General features: G+C 53.2%; 1 long non-coding RNA gene across 1 annotated transcript; it reads left to right on the top strand.

The window, feature by feature from the left end:
- Positions 1-1,024: 1,024 nt before the first annotated feature.
- On the top strand, positions 1,025-5,608 carry LOC133359421 (uncharacterized). Its single transcript, XR_009757162.1, has 3 exons — positions 1,025-1,047; positions 1,260-1,382; positions 5,262-5,608. It is a non-coding gene; the product is annotated as an uncharacterized LOC133359421 (long non-coding RNA).
- Positions 5,609-5,997: the final 389 nt, after the last annotated feature.

Here is a 5,997-nt window from a genome sequence, read left to right as displayed (position 1 = left end):
GTGAGTGTGGGTCTCTGTGATTGTGGGTCTCTGTGAGTGTGGGTCTCTGTGAGTGTGGGTCTCTGTGAGTGTGGGTCTCTATGAGTGTGGGTTTCTGTGAGTGTGGGTCTCTGTGAGTGTGGGTCTCTGTGAGTGTGGGTCTCTGTGAGTGTGGGTCTCTGTGAGTGTGGGTCTCTGTGGGTCTCTATGAGTGTGGGTCTCTGTGAGTGTGGGTCTCTGTGAGTGTGGGTCTCTGTGAGTATGGGTCTCTGTGAGTGTGGGTCTCTATGAGTGTGGGTCTCTGTGAGTGAGGGTCTCTGTGAGTGTGGGTCTCTGTGAGTGAGGGTCTCTGTGAGTGTGGGTCTCTGTGAGTATGGGTCTCTGTGAGTGAGGGTCTCTGTGAGTGTGGGTCTCTGTGAGTATGGGTCTCTATGAGTGTGGGTCTCTGTGAGTGTGGTCTCTGTGAGGTGGGTCTCTGTGAGTGTGGGTCTCTGTGAGTGTGGGTCTCTATGAGTGTGGGTCTCTATGAGTGTGGGTCTCTGTGAGTATGGGTCTCTGTGAGTGTGGGTCTCTGTGAGTGTGGGTCTCTGTGAGTGTGGGTCTCTGTGTGTGTGGGTCTCTATGAGTGTGGGTCTCTGTGAGTATGGGTCTCTGTGAGTGTGGGTCTCTGTGAGTGTGGGTCTCTGTGAGTGAGGGTCTCTATGAGTGAGGGTCTCTGTGAGTGTGGGTCTCTGTGAGTGAGGGTCTCTATGAGTGTGGGTCTCTATGAGTGTGGGTCTCTATGGGTGTGGGTCTCTGTGAGTGAGGGTCTCTATGAGTGTGGGTCTCTATGGGTGTGGGTCTCTGTGAGTGTGGGTCTCTATGAGTGTGGGTCTCTATGATTGTGGGTCTCTATCATTATTTTATTACTTCCCTTCTACGTGACTTTACCGAAAGAACCAAGAAGATGAATCCCTGCTGCAGTCACGAAAGCTTCAAATCGAAATGTGATGTAACAGTTTAACAAGTGACGTCACGCCCGTGCATGACGTCACTTTTGAGAAGTCACCGTCTGGGCTCTCGGAACAGGTAGCGGGGTGAGGGGGAGGGGGGGGTGAGGTGAGGGGGGGGGTGAGGTGGGGGGTGAGGGGGGAGGGGTGAGGGGGGGGGGTGAGGTGAGGTGAGGGGGGGGGTGAGGTGAGGGGGGGGGTGAGGTGGGGGGTGAGGGGGGGGGGTGAGGGGGGGGGGTGTATGGGCTGGGTCAGGGAGATGAACTCTTCCTTGTTTCGTTTACTCGACAGCAGGAGACGGAGGCGGCGTCTGTCTGTGTCTGTCTGTCTGTCTCTGTGTGTGTCTGTCTGTCTGTCTGTGTCTGTCTGTCTGTGTCGGTGTCTGCGCCCAGCCACAGCATCTCCGATCAACAGGTACACGCACAGACACACACACAGACACACACACAGACACACACACAGACACACACACAGACACACAGACACACACACAGACACATAAACACACAGACACATAAACACACAGACACACACACAGACACACACACAGACACAGACGCACACACAGACACCCACACAGACACACACACAGACACACACACAGACACACAGACACACACACAGACACACACACAGACACACACACACAGACACACACACAGACACACAGACACACACACAGACACACACACACACAGACACACACACAGACACACACACAGACACACAGACACACACACAGACACACACAGACACACACACAGACACACACACAGACACACACACAGACACACAGACACACACACAGACACACACACACAGACACACACAGACACATAAACACACAGACACATAAACACACAGACACACACAGACACAGACGCACACACAGACACACAGACACACAGAACACACACACACACACACGACACACAGACACCACACACACCAGCACACAGACACACACACAGACACACACACAACAGCCACCACACAGACACACACACAGACACGACACACACACAGACACACACACACACAGACACACACACAGACACCCACACAGACACACAGACACACAACAGACACACACACAGACACAACACAACCAACCACAGACACACACACAGACACACAGACACACACACAGACACACACAGACACATAAACACACAGCCACATAAACACACAGACACACACAGACAACACACACAGACACACACACAGACACACCGACGCACACACAGACACAACACACGACACACAGACACACAGACACACACAGACACACACACACAGACACACCCAGACACACACCGACACACAGACACACACACAGAACACCAACACACAGACCACACACAGGACACACACACAGACACAGACACACACACAGACACACACACAGACACACACACAGACACACACACAGACACACACACAGACACACAGACACACACAGACACATAAACACACAGACACATAAACACACAGACACATAACAACAGACACACACAGCACACACACAGACACACACACAGACACAGACGCACACACAGACACACACAGACCACACAGACACACACACAGACACACACACACACAGACACACACACAGACACACACAGACAGACACATAAACACACAAACCAACACACATATAGACAAACATACACGGACACATACACACACAGACATACACAACAACAACCGCCATTCGCCACTAAGTGGCGGTGACGTCACCACGACGCTTGTGCCAGGCCAAGTGCACCTTGAGGCCACGTGAAGTGTCGAACGCCCGCTGGCAGGAGGTCACGGGTCAGACCCAGCAGGTGCCACGGGTCGACTGACCGAGATGACCGAGATGACTGGCTGATGCACCACCTGTGCCCCCTACTGTGCCAACTTGCTGTGCTTTAGCCACCCGGCGCTCCGCTCGTTGTTGTGAGCGTCGCTCCTCCGCCCTCCGTTGTTGTTGGAGGGCGACTGCCTCCAACTGCCCAGTAGCGTCCTTCACGAGCCTCCTCCACAGAGGCCGATCTTGACACCGCTGGTACCAGTCATCGGCAAGTCCACTCAGCTCCACGTCCTCCTGTACCACATCACTCCATCTCTTCTCCAGCCCGTGCCGCGCCCGTTTAGACCCCTCGATCCGGCCGAACAAAAGCTGTTTAGGCATGCGGTGGCTGGGCATGCGGGCTACATGACCCAGCCAACGCAGCCTTGCCCGCCGGAGGAGCTCACCGATGGGACTTTGCCCAGATCTTTCAAGGATTTGTGAGCTCCTCACACAATCCAGCCTGGTTAAACCCAGAATGGATCGTAGGCAGGCCAGCCTAAATGTTTCTAACCGGCGAAGATGTCCCATTAGGGGGGTCCACGTTTCGCAAGCATAGAGAATGGACTTAATGACCGTGGCCGAGAAGACCTGAAGCTTCGTGCGGAGCAACAGACCAGGTAGCTTCCACACAGCGTTACGCAACCGATGAAAAATATTGCCGCTCGACTGATTCGGAGTGAGACCTCTGCTGTTAAACTGGAGCCGGTCATAAGCACACTGCCCAGGTATGGGAAACTCTCCACTCTCTCCACAACTGGCCCATCACCGATTGGGAATTGTGGGGGTGGAGTGTCCCATGGTACAAAATACCCAGGCAGGTGCTTCGTTTTGGTGGGGCTGATGGTAAGGCCCCAACTCTTAGTGGCAAGCTCCAGGTTCTGCAGCAGCGCCTTGAACTCCTCCTCTGAGTGAACAGCAATTACCAGATCATTGATACACCTCTGCTGTAGCAGACGGACAGAAAATATGGCATCTGTGCAGGACCGCTTTTCCTAAAACCGCATTGGGGTTCCGCAAGCCTCTCCTCAGCGTGCCTGGCAAGGCGATGTTGAATAATCCTTGCCAGGACCTTTCCCGGCACACTGAGGAGTGAGATGCCCCTGTAGTTGTTACAGTCTGTGCGGTCCCCCTTCTTAAAGAGGGGGAACACCAGGGCATCCTTCCAATCCTGCGGCACCCGTCCAGTGGTCCAGACTGTTGTTATGATATCATGTAGGGCAGTCTGTGCACAAACGCCACCCTCCCTCAGCATTTGGCTTGGGAAATCATCTCTGCCTGGTGCCTTTCCTGGTCTCAGACTCTGGATCGCCTTCAGTACTTCCTCAACAGATGGCGCCTCAGCCAGCTACTCACAGGGGGTGAGTTCTTCTTCCAATTTTTGAGGCACCGCAGCCTCAGCAAGGTCATTCCCACTTTGTCCCAAGATGTTTTCCAGGCTGAGGGATTTCCCCTCTCGCAGGACCTCACAGAAATGCTCAGCAAATCTGCAAACCTGCTCCTGGGGGTCGGAGATTGGATCACCGTTCTTTCCCCTAATGATGGTAATAGGTGTGGCGCTGCAGGTTACTTTTTTGATTGAATAAAAGAGCGATTTGTGATCGCGGGCCACTGAGGCAGACTCCATCTCCTCAGCAACCCGCGACCACCACCCATCCTTGCAGCACCTCACGGCTCTCCGAGCCTCCGAGCGAAGGCTTCGCTAAACCTCCTCATTCTCTGACGTGGGATGCTGTAGCTGATGAGAGTGGGCCTGTCGCTTTTCTCAACTAACCTGAACACCTCCTCTGTCAGCCAGGGTTTCTGGGGAGGTCTGGACCGTGTACACATAAGCAGCCATTGCAGCTGCATGAGCCACAGTCCTAAACCTCGCCCATTTACCCTTGACATCAGGAGGAGTGGGGGACGATGCCAACCCCAGCTGCAAGTGATGATGAAATTCTCGCTTGCAACTTCCATCAGCTAGCTGAGACCAGTCCACCTTAGGTTTGAATGGGATCCTGGGTGTACACCCACCCCAGGATTGGAAGAATGGCAGGCGCATCTTACAGATGACTAGTCGATGGTCAGAGGGCAGATCAGCTCCACGGTAGGTCCTGGTGTCAAGGACATGGGCTCGCATCCGCTGGTCCGTCACTATGTAGTCCAGCAGATGTTCTTGCTTGGACCCGGCATGCATCCATGATGTTGTGTGGATGCGCCGATGCCGGAAGAGCGTGTTGGTAATTACAAGCCCATGGGCTGCACAAAAATCTAGCAGCCTCCTACCGTTATTATTGAGCTGATCTGGCCCATGCCTTCCAATCACTCCAGACCAGGTGCCAGCATCATGACCAAGACACACACACATACAGACACACACTGAACCATATCAAGACTATTACTACCACAACCACCGATCAGTGACCTCTACAACTCGCCGCTGTTTTTTCCGTCGTGTGCGTGCATTTCCCCAGGATCGATTCTCGGGCCGCTGACGTGAGGATCTGAGGCCGGAGCAAGGGGGAAGTAGGAACTAGGAAGGAGGAGGAGGCTATGGACGAAGCTGGCGCCTCCAAGCTGATCAGGAGCAAGAGACCGCTGCTAAAACAGTGGATCGGCCGTGACCCAACCTACCTGATGGATCATCTGGACAGCAACGATCTGATCCCTCGTGACAAGTATCTGGAGGCTCGCGACATCGATGTGAAGGCGCAGAGAGCCAACTTCCTTATCGAAGATTTCATCGACAGGAACGAGTGTCTGGTGCTCATTAACGCGCTGTTTGCACTGAAGGACCGCTACCCGCAGCTGAAGGAATGGTTCAGAGGTAGGTCGTCTTCATCGTCGTCGTCGTCATCGTCAACATCGTCGTCGTCATGATTCCCACCGTCATTAATGTCATCGCCATCATCACCATCATCACCACCACCACCACCATTCTTTCCGGCAATGAAACGGGAGTTGTGTTAAGACGTTCAAACACCAAATAGACACCCAGTGTTGCCAAATCATTAAGTCTGCATTCACCACACACAGTAGTATTTGTGGTACATTTTTCAAACAAACACGCTCTGATAATAATATGATATTCAATGTATGATGATAATAATAATATTGTATTCATTGTCTTTGAAACTGATTGGCCTACGACAGAGGCAGGCTTCTGTTTGTGGCCCAGATGACACTGGTTCTTAACATTCTGCAGATGTA

Source organism: Lethenteron reissneri, chromosome 65 (assembly GCF_015708825.2).
Source record: "Lethenteron reissneri isolate LAM-NWPU_2019-01 chromosome 65, ASM1570882v1, whole genome shotgun sequence".
Lineage (NCBI taxonomy): Eukaryota > Metazoa > Chordata > Hyperoartia > Petromyzontiformes > Petromyzontidae > Lethenteron > Lethenteron reissneri.
This window is presented reverse-complemented; position numbering and strand designations above follow the sequence as displayed.